We start from the raw sequence: 14,971 nt of genomic DNA, 5'->3' as shown, positions 1-14,971 counted from the left end.
GCCCTGTAGTACAGAAAACATGTGTTCCTGGTCTCTCCACGTCTATAGAGACACAAACAGCTTCCCCCGGCACTGCAAGGAGGAATGCACGTTTCTTTGACTGTTTGAATAAGCCTGTATTCTGTTTATATGGTAATATTAAAACAAGGGAGTACTCCATCTGGTTGTGATCTGTGATTTGGTATCTAGATTTTTTTTTCCTCCTGCTACCAACAGGAACTATAGCATTAGCACTTTAGGTTATCACAGTAGTAGCGATTGTGCACTTGCTGTGTTCAGGGTAGTGCATGAGTGTGATAATATGATCCATTGACTGCAAATAGGAAACCTCTTTACCGAAGAGAATTGGATTTCTATTTAGAAATAGGGTTAAAATTGGTTGATGAATACTATCTGTGCAGAAAAATAATGTCCAACAGAATGATCTTTCTCCCTGGCAGTGTGGAAATTTTTAAAAATAAAAGAGACTCCAGAATTTATAAAAAAACATGACAGTAAAATCAGTTGATGTCGAACAAAGTCACTTTTGAATTTTAATATGTGTAGGTACTGTTATTTTAGGGACAACCTTTGTTTATGGGTATTTTGTAATGCAATGAATAAAAAGTAGTGTGTATAATCTTTGTGGCAATCTGCGCCCCAAAGAAATTGTTAAAGTTTTAAATCCTTATAGAATCTAGGACTCTAATTTTATGACAATGCATTTTTAATTGCACTTGGAGGTATTCTTTTTTATTTATTTTATTTTGTGGAAGAATTGTGATAACAGATATCATTAAATCTGTATTTGTGATACACATTCAAGAATGAAGGTGAAAGTATTGTTATTTGCAATACAAGAGAAATCATTTTGAGCAAAAAATTATTTTTATATTTGTTTGGCTAAATATATACATATGTACACTTATAAATAAACACTGAGGAAGTAAAATTTGTTGTTATTAATAAATAGAATATGTGCACTCAAAAATTTCTATAAAATCTTATTCTATAAAGCACTTTTATTGATCTAGCAAATAGTATGTGTGAAAATAGTTATAGAAAAATTGTGCATGGAAGGTTATTGTTATTTTGCAGACGACACTATTTAGAGAAACTCATAATTAAAAGCTGTGTAAAATGACATAGTGCTGCAACATTCAAGTTATTGACTAATCTCCTCTGTTCAGGCTTTCATTTATATGACCTTACAGTAGCACTGTTTTAGTGATTGGTGCATTAATTTACATAGGATGTAGAAATAGGTTACGGGAATTATTGGTCCTTCTAGTCTACCTGATTCATCCAGTCAGGTGGAACAGAAGTACTGACAACCTCTGGCTGCAGAATCACCATTTGCTTGAAAGTGATTTTGAGCAAATTAGAAATAGAAAAACCAGAAGTGATAACTGTGTTGTTCTACTAAGTGGTGAAATGTTTTCGGCCCCATTCACATTGTATTTTAACTATGTCACTGTTTCTTGGACATGTTTTTCCATGTTCATTAATAATTCTTTTTCAAATCAATTCTGAATTAAATTGGAATTGTTTTACTCTTTCTGAACCATGGAAAAATTCAGAAAAAGCATAATTTTAAAAAGCACAGAAGTCCAAGGGAGTAAAAGATTTTAATGTGGATTTTAGCAACAAATCTACTGGTCATACTCTTATTTACATAATGGAAATTTAGAAATTAAAATATTTTAGAAAACCTTTTGGTGAATATAAACATAACTGGCAAATTACTAAATTTAACTACTAATTTCAATGAAAATAACCTGTGTGGGGATTCATTTATTCAACAAACATTTATTCAGCATAAAGTAATGTTTCGTGCTCTAAAGATAAAGAAATGAAAAGGACAAAAAACCCTACCCATTACAGGTGTAGAGATTTGAAGCCTCAAACTATTTAAAATTTGAATTACTTATAGGGTTTTTTTCCATGTTATTTAGACAAAATAGTTATTTATCAGCTTTTTGTTTTGATCATTCCTCTAATAATAAGCCTAAATAATATATAGTTTGTATGTACCTAAAATGTCACTGTGTGATTGATGTTTGCATTTATTTGCTATATTTCTGTTCTCATTTAATTTCATATGTTATTAGAATTACATATCATAAACTATATGTGTTATTTTTTACAATTTGATATTTTGAACGAAGATTTTTTAAAGCTTTTGGAAAATGCTGATGTAGCATGAAATATCTAAAGTGGGCCAGTACCTTCACACAGTGTTTTCAAAAGTGGGAAGGACAAGGACAAATGATCTTTAAATTCATTCTGTTAAAGGAGAGAAACCTTTATCAGTACGCCATCTTTTCAGGCTTCTTAGGCTTTAGGTATTTCCTTTTCTTCTTCTTCTTGTAAGAAAAGGGGTATTTTTATTTTATATCCAAGATAAAAAGTTACAGAAGCTTCACATACTTTTTCCAACTTGTAAGTCAAATTAGTTATTAAAATAGAGATTTTGTGAACATCAGCCCATGTTTATTCTTCATTCATTTTCTAACTTTGTTAAAGAGAAGATTAAGAAATGGTAGTTTTAGCCAGGCGCAGTGGCTCACGCCTATAATTCCAGTACTTTGGGAGGCCAAGGCGTGTGGATCACGAGTTCAAGAGATCGAGACCATCCAGGTCAACAAGGTGAAACCCTGTCTCTACTAAAAATACAAAAATTAGCTGGGCATGGTGGTATGCACCTGTAATGCCAGCCACTCGGGAGGCTGAGGCAGGAGAATTGCTTGAATCCAGGAGGCAGAGGTTGCGGTGAGCCAAGATTATGCCATTACACTCCAGCCTGGGTAACAAGAGCGAAACTCCGTCTCAAAAAAAAAAGAAATGGTAGTTTTGCAACTGAAATTTTAAATAGTTTGTCTGTATATGTCATATACATCAAAGGACCCATATGACACCTATGGCCATTTCCAGAGAATTTAAATCAAAGCTAAATGAGTACTTACTGAGATTGTGAAGTATAAGATAGGCAAGGCATGGTGGCTCATGCCTGTAATCCCAGCACTTGGGAGGCTGAGGTGGGCGGATCACCTGAGATCAGGAGTTCCAGACCAGCCTGGCCAACATGGTGAAACCCCACCTCTACTAAAAATACAAAAAGTAGCTCAGCAGGATGGCGGGTGCCTGTAATCCCAGGTACTCAGGAGGCTGAGGCAGGAGACTGGCTTGAACCCAGGAGGCAGAGGTTGCAGTGAGCCAAGATCATGCCATATCATGGGACTGATTCCTGTGAGACTTAGAAGAGGTGTAAGACAGTCTGTCATTGGTGCCAGAAAACTTCACTGTCATTCTCTTGTTTCTTCATCAGTCCTTCCCCGTGGTCTTTGGATAACGATGTCATTTCATTTATGGCAGCAAATTAGTTTTCCTTCTTTGTTTGCTGTGGAAATGTTGAGAAATCCCATGTGGTAATATTGAAATATTTACAATGAGCCAGGCATGGTGCTGAGTGAGGCATAGTTTTCACAACAGTCCTATGAAGGAGATGTTATTCCCATTTTCTAGACGAGAAACCATGCATTTAGAGAAACTAAGCTACATACCCAAGTTCATAGTTAATTAATTTGGAAATCAGTGATTTAAAATATGGTCTTAATGAGGCCTTACTTCACAATCACTGTTATTTACTGTCTTCCTCTTCTAATTTTCAGGCATTGTGACTATTAAAGGAGCTCCTCTGTTACTCCTAGTTATCTATAATTATTCTCATGGAGCTCTGCTTTGAATTACTTAGATTTAACTATAGTATTTACAGTAGAGTTCAAGTGATTTTCACTACTCAAATCAATCAGGAGAATAGCTTGAGCTGGGCATGGTGGCTCACACCTGTAACCCTAGCACTTTGGGAGGCTGAGGTGAGTGGATCACTTGAGGTTAGGAGTTCGAGACTAGCTTGGCCAACATGGTGAAACCCCATCTCTACTATGAATGCAAAAAAATTAGCTGAGCTTGATGGTGGGCACCTGCAATCCCAGCTACTCAGGAGGCTGAGGCAGGAGAATCGTTTGAACTTGGGAGGTGGAGGTGGCAGTGAGCCAATATTGTGTCAGTGTACTCTAGCCTGGGTGATGGGAGCAACACTACATCTCAAAAAAAAAAAAAAGAATAGCTTGAATTCCATTTTTTCTTCTGTATTCTCTTAAAAAATCTTTTTTTAGCATCTTGGTTGCTGAGAGGGGAGACTAAACCCTTCAGTTAGCTTTTGCTTCCACTGGGAGCTCCTCAATTCTTTCTGCTGTTTCTATGATGGTCTTGAGAAAAACAATTCTGAGAATGAACTGGGTTAATGGATAATCTTCTTGAACAGGCATATACATATATATATATACACACATATGTTTACATTTCATTTATTTATTTATTTATAAAGATGAGATTTCAATATGTTACCCAGGCTAGTCTCAAACTCCTCAGCTCCAGTGATCCTCCTGCCTCAGTCTCCCAAAGTGCTAAGATTACAGGCATGAGCCATTGCACCTGGCCAGGCTTACATTTTTAAAGGGTTTTTTCAGCTTTTTCTTTATTTTTTTGAGTCGGGGTCACTTGGTGCAATGGCTCACGCCTATAATCCTAGCACTTTGCGAGGCTGAGGCAGGAGGATCGTTTGAGCTGAGGAGTTTGAGATATTGGGGTTTTTTTTAGACAGGGTCTAAATATATATATTAGCACACCCCCCCACACACTTTTTTTTGAGACAGACTCTCACCTTGTCCTCCAGGCTAGAGGGCAGTGGTGCAGTCTCAGCTCACTGCAACCTCTGCCTCCTGAGTTCAAGCTATTCTCCTGCCTCAGCCTCCTGAGTAGCTGGGACTAAAGGCGTGTGCCACCATGTCCGGCTAATTTTTTTATTTTTAGTAGAAATGGGGTTTCACCATGTTGGCCAGGCTGGTCTGGAACTCCTAACCTCAGGTGATCCACCCATCTTAGCCTCCCAAAGTGCAGGGATTACAGGCATGAGCCACTGCTCCCAGCCAAGATGTTATATTTTACATTTTTATTTTTTATAAAAAGTATTTGAGGCTGGGTGCAGTGGCTCATGCCTGTAATCCCAGCACTTTGGGAGGCTGAGGTGGGCAGATCATGAGGAGTTCGAGACAATCCTGGCTAACATGATGAAACTATGTCTTTACTAAAAATACAAAATATTAGCCGGGAGTGGTGGTGGGCACTACTCGGGAGGCTGAGGCAGGAGAATCACTTGAACCTGGGAGGCAGAGGTTGCAGTGAGCCGAGATTGAGCCAGGGCACTCCAGCCTGAACAGCAGAGTGAGACTCCATCTCAAAAAAAAAAAAAAAGTACTTGAGTTACAGTACAGGATAATTTATGTTAGAAAGTGAAGGGATGAAAGTCAGAGGCAATAAATAAACATAGTTATATTTTGACATTAATTTAGGTTTTAAAATTTTGTTTTTTAATTTACATATAGAAAAATTTACTTTTTATATAGTTAAACACTTAGAGTCATATAACCGTCACCACAATCTAGGTAGAGAACAGTTCTATCTTCCTGAAAGAGTTCCTCATGCTAATCCCACTGTAGTCAAACAAAAGCTCTTTCCACTTTCAATTTCTGGTAGCTACTGATCTGTTCTCTGTCCATATAGTTTTGCCTTTAAGAATGTCAGCTAGGCCAGGCGCGGTGGCTCACACATATAATCCCAGTACTTTGGGAGGCCGAGGCGGGTGGATCACGAGGTCAAGAGATCGAGACCATCCTGGTCAACAAGGTGAAACCCTGTCTCTACTAAAAATACAAAAATTAGCTGAGCATGGTGGTACGTGCCTGTAGTCCCAGCTACTCGGGAGGCTGAGGCAGGAGAATTGCCTGAACCCAGGAAGCGGAGGTTGCAGTGAGTCGAGATAGTGCCATTGCACTCCAGTCTGGGTAAGAACAGGGAAACTCCGTCTCAAAAAAAAAAAAAAGAATGTCAGCTAAATTAAATCACCTAGACTATAACCATTTAACATTGATTTTTTCAATCAGTATAGTGCCTGTAAACAGGTACCTTGTGGCCGGGCATGGTGGCTCACGCCTATAATCCCAGCACTTTGGGAGGCCGAGGCAGGTGGATCATAAGGTCAAGAGATCGAGAGCATCCTGGTCAACATGGTGAAACCCTGTCTCTACTAAAAATACAAAAATTAGCTGAGCATGGTGGCGCGCGCCTGTAGTCCCAGCTACTCGGGAGGCTGAGGCAGGAGGATTGCTTGAACCCAGGAGGCGGAGGTTGTGGTGAGCCAACATCGTGCTATTGCACTCCAGCCTGGGTAACAAGAGCGAAACTCTGTCTCAAAAAAAAATCAAAAATAATAATAATAATAATAAAAACAGCTACCTCTAAGTTCTTGCATGTGTTAAAATTTTGTTCCTTTTTATTGTTGAATAGTATTTCATCATATAGGTGCACCACTGTTCAGCCGTTCACCAGATGAAGGACATTTGGGTTGTTTCCAGGTTGAGGCAGTGATGAATGAAGTTGCTGTTAAACATTTATATGGGTTTTTTGTGTGAACCATGTTTTTATTTTTATTTCTCTTGGGTGTACACATAGGAATATAATTACTGGGTCATATAGTAAGTATATCTTTAACTTAATAAGAAACTGTGAAACTATTTTCCAATATGACTGTGTTGCTTTTACATTCCTTCCAACAATGAATTAGAGTTCTCATTGCTCTGCATCCTTGCCAACATTTGATGTTGGCATTTTTGTTTTGTTTTGTTTTAGTCATTTTAATAGGGGTGTAGAGATACTTCTTTGTGGTTTTAATTTGTATTTCCCTAATGACTAATGATGCTGAACGTTTTAAATGTGCTTATTTGACATCCTTATATTTTATTTTATGTATTTATTTATTTACTTACTTATTTTTTTACTTTGAGACAGAGTCTCACTCTGTCACCCAGGCTGGAGTGCAGTGACACAATCTTGGCTCACTGCAACCTCTGATTCTTGGGTTCAAGCAATTATCCTCCCTCCCAGGTAGCTGGGATTACAGACACGTGCCACCACACCCAGCTAATTTTGTATTTTTAGTAGAGATGAGGTTTCACCATGTTGGTCAGGCTGGTCTTGAACTCCTGACCTCAGGTGATCTGCCTGCCTCAGACCCCCAAAATGCTGGGATTACAGGCATGAGCCACCACGCCTGGCTGAAAAGATTATGTTTTATCCATTAAATTGCCTTTTTATCTTTGTCAAAATTCAGTTGACATATTGACATGAGTCCATCTCTGGACTTTCTCTTCTGGGTTTCAATATTTTTAATTTTTTAGATTTTTTGTATGTATTATATAGATTTAGAAAATCTTAAGAGCATTAATATGCAATTTATCTTGGCTTTAAAATTTTTTGTTGTAGTTGTTTCTGAGATACAGTCTCTCTGTTGCCCAGGCTGGAGGGCAGTGGTTTGAGCTCAGCTCACTGCCATCTCCGCCTCCTGGGCTCAAGTAATCCTCCTGCCTCAGCCTCCCAAGTAGCTGGGACCAGCATGCACCACCATGCCTAGCTAATTTTTGTATTTTCAGTAGAGACTGGGTTTCGCCATGTTGGCCAGGCTGGTGTCAAACTCCTCACCTTGAGCAATCCACTCACCTCCCAAAGGCTGGGATTACAGGCATGAGCTACTGCACCGACTTAAAATACTTTTTATACAATTTCCCATCTAAACATCCTATGAATCTACAAGACAAGTACTCATTTCTGGAAGGAAGGCTATTTATGAAAGTGAAATGCAGCCAATAAAACCCTATCAGCCAGGCATGGTGGCTCAAGCCTATATTCTCAGCACTTCGGTAAGCCTAGGCGGGCGGATCACTGAGGTCGGGAGTTCAAGACTAGCCTGGCAAATGTGGTGAAACCACATCTCTACCAAAAATACAAAAAATTAGCCAGATGTGGTGGCAGCCTCCTGCAGTCCCAGCTACTCAGGAGGCTGAGGCAAGAGAATCACTTGAATCTGGGAAGCAGAGGTTGCAGTGAGCCCAGATTGTGCCACTGCACTTCAGGTGGGCAACAAGAGTAGAAAACTCTGTCTGAAAAAAAAAAAAAAGAAAACCTATTATCAAAAAATCAGATGGAAAAAAGACACAGTAATACGTGACATCTTCTTACAACCTACTTGATGAATACAGAGTTCCCAGAGGCTTTAAAAAAATTTTTTTTTTTTTAGACTGAGTCTTGCTCTGTCACCCAGGCTGGAGTGCAGTGGCTCAATCTCAGCTCACTGCAGCCTCTGCCTCCTGGGTTCAAGCAATTCTCCTGCCTCAGCCTCCCTAGTAGAAAAAAAAAATTTCTAAATCAGCTTTGTTGAATATGAGCAATAAGACAAGAAATAAATAGGGACTTTAAGCTTCATTCACTACAAAGTTTGGAGAAGTTTAGCATTTTATTTTTTTATATGGGCAGATTATGGTATATTGAGGAGCTAATTATCTATTTCCAGTGACATATATAGCCTTGAGTTTACTAGCCTATAAACTTAGTTTTTATTGCAAGGATATATAAACACAATTTCAGTTTTCTATTGATACATTATAAATCCCATCAAACATAGTGGCTTCAAACAACAATCATCATGTGTTTTGCTCATTAATCTGCAATTAGCCAGGACTTGTTGAGTATCTGAGGAATCAGCTGGGGTGACTAGAAGGCTGAAGGTGACTCCATGGCTGGGGCATGAATCATCTAAGATTTGCTCAGTCACACATCTGGTGACCAGTGCTACCTGAGGGTATCGGCTAGAACACCTATGTAAGTTCTTTCTGTGTGGATCTTGGCTTCCTTACAGCATGGTGATTGGGTTCCAACAGTAAAAGTCCCAAGAAATTGTGGCAGAAGTAAAAGGCATCTTTTTTTTGAGATGGAGTCTCGCTCTGTTGCCCAGGCTGGAGTGCAGTGGTGCGATCTGGGCTCACTGCAATCTCTGCCTCCCGGGTTCAAGAGAATCTCCTGTCTCAGCCTCCCAAGTAGCTGGGACTATAGGTGCATGCTACAATACCAGGCTAATTTTTTGTATTTTTAGTAGAGACAGAGTTTCATTGTGTTAGCCACGATGGTTTCCATCTTCTAATTAAAAAAATTTTTTTTTGAGACGGAGTCTCACTCTGTCACCCAGGCTGGTGTGCAGTGGCGAGATCTTGGCTCACTGTAACCTCCACCTCCCGGGTTCAAGAGATTCTCCTGCCTTAGCCTCCCAAGTAGCTGGGATTATAGGCACATGCAACCATGCCCGCCTAATATTTTGTCTTTTTAGTGGAGATGGGGTTTTCACCATGTTAGCCAGGATAGTCTGGATCTCTTGGCCTCATGATCCGCCCACCTCAGCCTCCCAAAGTGCTGGGATTACAGGCATGAGCCACCATGCCCGATGTAAAAGGCATCTTTAAGACCTAGTCTTAGAAATCACAAGTTTCTTTTGCCATACTCTTGGTGAGGCAGTCTTAGAGCTTCACCTAGATTCAGTGGGAAGAGACATACATCCCACAATTCCATAGGAGGGATGGATATTAGCATCACCTTGTAAAAATAGAATGTGGGAGGGATATTGGCCACCTTTGAAAATATGATCTACCACAGAGTGAGAACTAGGTTAACACAAATAAGCTGGTATCAAACAAGACTCAGCACATTATTTTTGTCATTGGATCAGGAGATAAGACAGATGTTATAAGAACTAGTTATGGCCGGTTGTGGTGGCTCATACTGGTAATCCCAGCACTTTGGAAGGCCGAGGTGGGTGGATCACGAGGTCAGGAGATCAAGACCATCCTGGTTAACATGGTGAAACTCCGTCTCTACTAAAAATGTAACAAAATTAGCTGAGTGTGGTGGGACTACATGCCTGTAGTCCCAGCTACTTGGGAAGCTAAGGCAGGAGAATCACTTGAACCCAGGAGGCAGAGGTTGCAGTGAGCCGAGATCATGCCACTGCACTCCAGCCTGGGTAACAGTGAGACTTCATCTCAAATAGAGAAAACTAATAATAATAATAATAATAATAATTACAGGCCAGGTGCAGTGGCTCATGCCTATAATCCCAGCACTTTTGGAGGGCGAGGCAGGCAGATCACAAGGTCAGGAGTTCGAGAATAGCCTGGCCAGTATGGTGAAACCTCGTCTCTACTAAAAATACAAAAATTAGCCAGGCATGTTGGTGGGTGCTTTTAGTCCCAGCTACTTGGGAGGCTGAGGCAGGAGAATTGCTTAAACCTGGGAGGTGGAGGTTGCAGTGAGCAGAGATCGGGCCACTGCACTCCAGCCTGGGCAACAGAGTGATACTCCCATCACAAGATAGATGGGCAGAACGATAGATAGATAGACAGATAGAAAATAAAATGCACAAAATGCATTTTGCTCAATACCTGGCAATTGATTAATACTAAATAATTTTAGCTATTGTTAAATGATAAATGCATAATAAATGTCAGCCTCTTCCTTTCCCCAAGGACAGCACTACAAGGAAGGATAGCCATTTGCCTGAGGATTAGACACAGAAGTCAGAAATCAGGCTTGTACAGCTCCCCTAGTTGCTATCCAAGTAACTCTGAGTAAATTATATAATCTTGCTAAACTTTAGTTTTATAATCTGTTAAATGGCAGTAACCATAATTCTCTCATAGGTTCATTATTATTTTTTCTTTCTTTTTTGTATATAGAGACAGGGTCTTGCTATGTTGACCAGGCAAGTCTCGAACTCCTGTTCTCAAGCAGTTTTCCCACCTTGAACTCCCAAAGTGCTGGGATTACAGGTGTAAATCACCACACTGGGCCTTATTGGTCCATTATTAATCTCTAATCATATAATGTTAGTGTAAGTGCTTTCTAAATAATAAAATATTATAGGTGTGTATGCTATCGTGAAAAAATATGTAATTTTTATTTCAATTGTTTATATATATATATATATATTTTTTTTTTTTTTCCTTTTTTTTTGAGACGGAGTTTCGCTCTTGTTACCCAGGCTGGAGTGCAATGGCGCGATCTCGGCTCACCGCAACCTCCGCCTCCTGGGTTCAGGCAATTCTCCTGCCTCAGCATCCTGAGTAGCTGGGATTACAGGCACGCACTATAATGCCCAGCTAATTTTTTGTATTTTTAGTAGAGTCGGGGTTTCACCATGTTGACCGGGATGGTCTCGATCTCTTGACCTCGTGATCCACCCACCTCGGCCTCCCAAAGTGCTGGGATTACAGGCTTGAACCACCGTGCCCGGCAATTATTTATATTGTAAACCCCTTGGTAAAGCTATTAGAATGAGACTAAATGTCCCTTATTCTAATAGTTTTTTTGATAGAGATGGGGTCTCACTATATAGCCCAGGCTGGAGTGCAGTGATGATTTATAGGCATAATCATAGTACACCACAGCCTTGAACTCCTGGGCTCAAGTGATCCTCCTGCCTCACCCTCCTGAGTAAATGGTACTATAGGCTGACAGCACTGTGCCTGGCCTCTAATAATCTGCAAACATGATTTTATTGTACTTTTTTTTTACATTGAAGAAGTTATGCAAGAATGTAGTAATGTCACATATTTATAGATGGATATGTGGGAAAAATAAACGTTACTCCAAAACAAAATGCTGCAAACCTCCCTCTCCCCCTTTGGTTTACATAAATGGGAGCCTATTATCCACATTGCTTTACATCATGGTTTTTTAATAATAATTGATTTTGGTAGGTCAGGCACAATGACTCATGCCTGTAATCCCAGCACTTTGGGAGGCAGAGGCGTGTGGATCACCTGAGGTTAAGAGTTTGAAACCAGCCTGGCCAACATGGTAAAATCCACTCGCTACTAAAAATACAAAAATTAGCTGGGCTTGGTGGTGTGTGCCTGTAGTCCCAGCTACTCAGGAGGCTGAGGCAGGAGAATTGCTTGAACCCAGGAGGCAGAGATTGCAGTGAGCCAAGATTGCTCCACTGCATTCAGCCTTGGTGACAGAGTAAGACTCCATCTCAAAATAATAATAATAATAATAATAATAAAATAATAAATGTTTAAACTCTGGACAAATCGCTTCATGCCATGCCCCTTTAGAATCTCTCTGTCTTCCAACCAGATTGCCTCCATTTAAGTCCCCTCTAAATAGAAATTCTGGAACTGGGCCGGGCTTAGTGGCTCATGCCTGTAATCCCAGCACTTTGGAAGGCCGTGGTAGGTGGATCACAAGGTCAGGAGTTCGAGACCAGCCTGGCCAATATGGCAAAACCCCATCTCTAGTCAAAAATACAAAAATTAGCTGGGCGTGGTGGTGGGTGCCTGTAGTCCCAACTACTCAGGAGGCTGAGGTAGATGAATCGCTTGAACCCAGGAGGCAGAGGTTGCAGTGAACCTAGATTGCACCACTGAACTCCAGCCTGGGCAGAGTGAGACTCCATCTCAAAAACAAAAAACAAACAAACAAACAAAAAAAAAAAAGAGAGAGAAATTCTGGAACTGTCATGCACGTGGGCTTTTTAATTGAAGAAATAATTTATTTTAAAGGCTGAACAGTAATAGATTTAGAATCATAGTTCTGTTAAGATACTTTGTGTGAAAGTAATTTTTAGAACACTCAGAAGAAAAATGAGTATTATGATGGACATTGCTTAACTGGTTTGGCTCATCTGTGCACCAGAACCTTGACTATTATCCAGATATTAGGCCAGATATTTTTTATGACAATACTTGGAAGAGGTTCTTCAATTTAGGACTTATGAAAGTAATAATGGAATTTGTAGGAAATAACATTCAAAGAATTCAAAGAATTTAAGCAGATCTCTGCAATTATTAATACTATCCCCTGGGGTTTGATATTATTAATACTATTCCCTGGGGTTTTGATATGCAATTCTGTGCCTCTTCACTAGGAAGTCTCAGTCCTGTCTGGATTGGATTTTCATTCTTCCAAATGTAGTCTGATCACATTCTGAATTCCATATTGTTCTTTTTCTGTGGTGTCTATTCTGAGGCTGCTAACCACCTTGTTTTAGGGCCATTGTCAGTATTTATACATTAATCTTACTTGCTGCTAATGTGATTACATTTAACTTAAAGTACTAAGTTTTTCATCTAATTTTGGGGGTGTTTTGATTTTCTCACTTTACAGTGTAAAACTTCCACAATTACATACCTGTTAGCCTGATAAAAACGTCTCTCTAGCCAGTGTCTTCTGTCTTGAATATGTGTATTTGGCCATCATCGTTGCTTAGTGAGCTGTGGGTGATGGGAAGGATATTTTAAATTACAGCTTCATAGGTCATTTCTTGATTAGAGTTTAGGCTGAAAACAGAACCCTTTGAGCCAAAGATCAGCACTTCTGTATCACACATGACAGAAGCAGATCCCTTGAAGATGTGCCCAAATTTAGAAAATTGGAGATGGAAGAGCAGTCCAACAAGAAGCATAAGAAGAATTAATCATGCTCCTTGAGAATGACATCGCACAGCCTGAAGAAACTGGAAGAAGCATGAAGACCTGGGTGATTGTCAAGTGCTACATATGAAATATATTTTTCCTTTTAATGAAATTAAGCAAATATTATTTTGTTTTACCTGAGCAGGTCTAAAAATAATTTTGTTCTTTTACATGCTTTATTTCACTAGACTAATATATAAGTTATTTATCTCAACAGTTTTCCTTATAATGAACGGTATCTTGCCAGGCACTTGGTATTAAAAGCCAGACTCCTGGAAATGCAGTTTTTCAGATCTATTAACCTTTATTCAACTCTTATCATAATAAATGTAGAAGGAGCATGTCATTCTTCTGCAGCATATTATCTAATATATAGTGGGCTTGTGTGATCTTTTTTCTGATTGTCCTAAAAGATGTGCTTATTAAACTATTTTTCTATAAGTTTTATGAATACTGAATTTCCCTTTTGCTATCTGTCTGCACTGTAATTTCATAAAATTATTTTGCCCTAGTTCATTTTGGAATTGAGCAAATCGAATAAACTCTTTCTGAGACTGGGTATAGCCTGGTTTAACTTATTTGCTGCCCAGTGTAATGACTGATAATAATGAACAGGAAGGAAAATGATAGATGCATGGTATTGTGATATTGCTTAAATTGTGTGAGCTTGTAGATTTCAGAGTAATCGATATATTTAATATATATTATAAGGACTAATTGATTCATAATGCCAGTTTATAAAGAAAAATGTTACTTTATGAGTTTTACCACTGAGCTAAACATAATATCTAACAAGCCAATGTGCTATTATCTATCCAAGATAGTTACCAAGTATTTGTATAGTTTTGCTAGAAGTGCTTATACAGTTTTTCTTTCTTTCTTTTTTTTTTGAGACGGAGTTTCGCTCTTGTTACCCAGGCTGGAGTGCAATGGCGCGATCTCGGCTCACTGCAACCTCCGCCTCCTGGGTTCAGGCAATTCTCCTGCCTCAGCCTCCCGAGTAGCTGGGATTACAGGCACGCGCCACCATGCCCAGCTAATTTTTTGTATCTTTTAGTAGAGACGGGGTCTCACCATGTTGAACAAGATGGTCTCGATCTCTTGACTCATGATCCACCCGCCTCGGCCTCCCAAAGTGCTGGGATTACAGGCTTGAGCCACCGCGCCCGGCCCGCTTATACAGTTTTTTAAGCAACAATGAATATTTTCGTGCTTGCTTCAGCAGCACATATACTAAAATTGAAACGATACAGAGAAGATTAGCATGGCCCCTGCGCAAGGATGACACGCAAATTCATGAAACATTCCATAATTTAAAAAAAAAGAATTTTTTTTAAGAAAATATATATTTATAAATATACAAAGCTAAAATGTACAAGAGTACTGGGGCTATTGACTAAATTAGACTTCTAATTGGTAAGAGACCTTGTATGCCAACTTAGAAAATCTTCTCTCTCTTTCTGATAAAAACTTGGATGATTATATAGCTGACTTAATTCTTTCATCTGAGAGTACAAAATGTTTTATGCATGAATGGCTCTTTTATAGACACCTTCTTCTTCAGTTATAAA

The 14,971-nt window shown here is 39.3% G+C and overlaps 1 non-coding gene across 1 annotated transcript; it reads left to right on the top strand.

Moving 5' to 3' along the window:
• The first annotated feature begins 14,609 nt into the window (after window positions 1-14,609).
• On the top strand, window positions 14,610-14,716 carry LOC118152467 (U6 spliceosomal RNA). The gene has a single exon (XR_004741229.1). It is a non-coding gene; the product is annotated as a U6 spliceosomal RNA (small nuclear RNA).
• The last annotated feature ends 255 nt before the right edge of the window (window positions 14,717-14,971 follow it).

This window comes from Callithrix jacchus, chromosome 3 (genome assembly GCF_049354715.1).
Source record: "Callithrix jacchus isolate 240 chromosome 3, calJac240_pri, whole genome shotgun sequence".
Lineage (NCBI taxonomy): Eukaryota > Metazoa > Chordata > Mammalia > Primates > Cebidae > Callithrix > Callithrix jacchus.
The sequence above is the reverse complement of the archived record's forward strand: the minus strand, read 5'-3'. Positions and strand labels throughout refer to the sequence as shown.